Raw genomic sequence first — 2,698 nt, 5'->3', positions numbered from 1 at the left:
AAAGAACAGAAAAATGCAATTAACCAGTTCACTGTCACGGACATTATGTCACTTCCAATACGTTGCTACTAACAGAGCTGCAACCTCACACACAAGTCCTTCCACACCTCAAAGCAGTCTTTAAAGCAGCATTCTTTTTGAACAGGGACCACCTAGGGACACTCATGAAATAGACACAATCCCTGCTGCTTGGCAAAGTGCTCCATTTGCTTGTTACCCTTCAGGGCTAAGGCACCAGGAACAGGAAGAGGGCCACACAAATAGTCAGACACTTGACTGACTAGACTTTGCTCCCAAGAGCAGGATTCTGAGGTGCCAGTTTCATGAAAAATGATGTAAAAGCACAATCCCCCTGGTGCTTCTCACCAAAGCTACAAAACCAGGAGAGGATGCATGCCACAGCTAAGTGAGGACTCTGACAAATAAACAGTGGCAGGCGGACTGGGGAAAAAGACCAGAATTTGAAGTAATACCAAACCAGTAGTGAGTTTACTGCTTTTCCCCCACCAGCATCAGTGTAGCCTGAGCTCAACGCAGCCTGAAACCCCAAAATGGGCACCAGGATAGAGAGTGCTCCAGAAGGTCTCCAGTGGCCAGAGGAGCCAACAGAGTCTAACACGCAGAGAGAGTGGAGGGAAATTCCTGTTTTTCCTCTGTTTTCTTGTACCTGAGACCCAAGCAACCTCCTGACAGCAGAGGCTTCAGCCACAACCAGAGACTGCTGGAGTCAAAACCCAGAACCTTACTTCCTGATTAGAAGAGCTGTGGTCTCAACAGGATGATGTGAATCTCTGCTGCCTTTTTTCTCTGTCTTAATGCCCCAGATATAAGCAGTCACAGGAAGTGGGTGTCAGAGTGGGGTAACTAAAGCCCCAGCTTTCTGGCCAGACAACTGAAAAAGGGGAGTCCCAGGGAAGCAAAAAGTACTGAGGGGATTGCGAAGGAAGGGGAGCTTGAGAAAGTAGCTTCTGAGGTTGTGCACAAATTCCTGAAAACTCTCCTCCAACTGCAGATCTGCCCCTAAACAGCACACACAAGACTGTAAGAACTGAACAATGGGACAGGCACTGCCGAGGACAGACTGTCCACAGCGTGGCACACAGGTGGGACACATCTAAAGGCTCTGAAAACAGAACTGTCATTGGAACTATAACCCACAGAAGGCTGGGTGGAACTTATGGCCTGAACCCAACTTGGTCAATTGCCTGTTACAACAAAAATGCCAACATTCTCCCTAGTATTTAAACATGACCTAGAGTTCTTTAACTTAATATTCAAAAGTCTAGGATACAATTCAAAATTTCTCAGCATACGAAGAACCAGAAACATCTCAACTCTTGGGGGAAAAGATAGATAACAGTGCCAAGATGACACAAGACGTTGGAATTATCTTACAAAGACTGGGAAGCAGCTATTAAAAATGTTCCAACAAGTAAGGGCAAATGCTCTTAGAGCAAGTGGAAGCATAGAAAGTTTCAGCAAGAAGACAGAAAAAAGAACCAAATGAAAATTCTAGAACTGAAAAATACAATAACCAAAACAAACACACAAAAACAAAAAACCCAACTCACTGGATGGGTTCAATACCAGTGGAGATGAGGGAACAGAGTCAGTAAAAGTAATACAATCTGAACAACAAAAAGCAAAAAGACCAATAAAGGGCAGAATTCTGCACTTAATTATCACCTAATCCTCAGCAAATCAGAATTAAGAACCAAACAAACAATGCATATATTACATACCTGCCTAAACTTTAATTTCAGCAAGCCACACCCTTTCCAAATTAACCACCAGAGACAGTTAAATGATGATGAAAAGAATTAGTAAAGTAAAGCACCTGGAGTGTTGTGCCAAGGAAGATACCAACTATGCAAAAAGAAAAAAAAAATCAACAAAAACCCCCAAGTGGAACATCTGTACAGTTACTTGAGACAAAACACAGCCCCAAACCACAGCTCCCAGAGGTTTAGGCTGAATGAAGGAGGAACCTGTTTCTGTAGGAACAGCTGTCCCTGACACAGCTCCAGGAAGGCCAGTCACACGCTTCTCCTGGAGAAAGGAAGACGCCCTTAGGGATGGGCTGGCAGAGCAAAAGGAGCCCTGGCCTCTCACCCTGGCTCTGCCACTAACCAGCTCCACAAACACTAGTCCAGGCTCATTCCCAGCCGGCTAATTTATAAGTAGTTAAGATCAGGCCACATGGTCTCTAAATCCCTTTGCCCCCTATTAAGCTCTAAAAACGAAAAGTCTTAACATTTTAAAGCTTAATCAATGTGAGGCAACCCATATATATTAACAAAACATGGGCCGGCCCGGTGGCGCACTGGAGAGTGCGCCGCTTGGGAGCGCGGCGGCGCTCCCACCGAGGGTTCGGATCCCATGTGGAGACCGGTTCCCGCTCACTGGCTGAGCGCAGTGCGGGTGCAACACCGAGGGTTGCAATCCCGTTGCCGGTCCCCGGTACGAGCGCGACACCGAGGGTTGTGATCCTGTTACCAGTCAGTAAAAAAGACAAAAAGGAAATAATTAATTAATTGATTAATTAATTTAACGGGCGCGACACCGAGGGTTGTGATCCTGTTACCGGTCAGTAAAAAAGACAAAAAGGAAATAATTAATTAATTAATTAATTAATTAAAAAAATAAAATAAAAAAACAAACAATGACAAAATAGGAATCTAGATATAGGAGGAATCAT

General features: G+C 44.6%; 1 protein-coding gene across 1 annotated transcript in view; it reads right to left on the bottom strand.

The window, feature by feature from the left end:
* Nucleotides 1-2,698, bottom strand: part of KCTD10 (potassium channel tetramerization domain containing 10) — a 27,474-nt gene that overhangs the window by 1,381 nt on the left and 23,395 nt on the right. The window lies entirely within an intron of this gene.

Source organism: Galeopterus variegatus, unplaced genomic scaffold, assembly GCF_000696425.1.
Source record: "Galeopterus variegatus unplaced genomic scaffold, G_variegatus-3.0.2 Scaffold2927, whole genome shotgun sequence".
NCBI lineage: Eukaryota > Metazoa > Chordata > Mammalia > Dermoptera > Cynocephalidae > Galeopterus > Galeopterus variegatus.
Note: the sequence above shows the minus strand (reverse complement) of the source record. Positions and strands in the feature narration are given on the sequence as shown.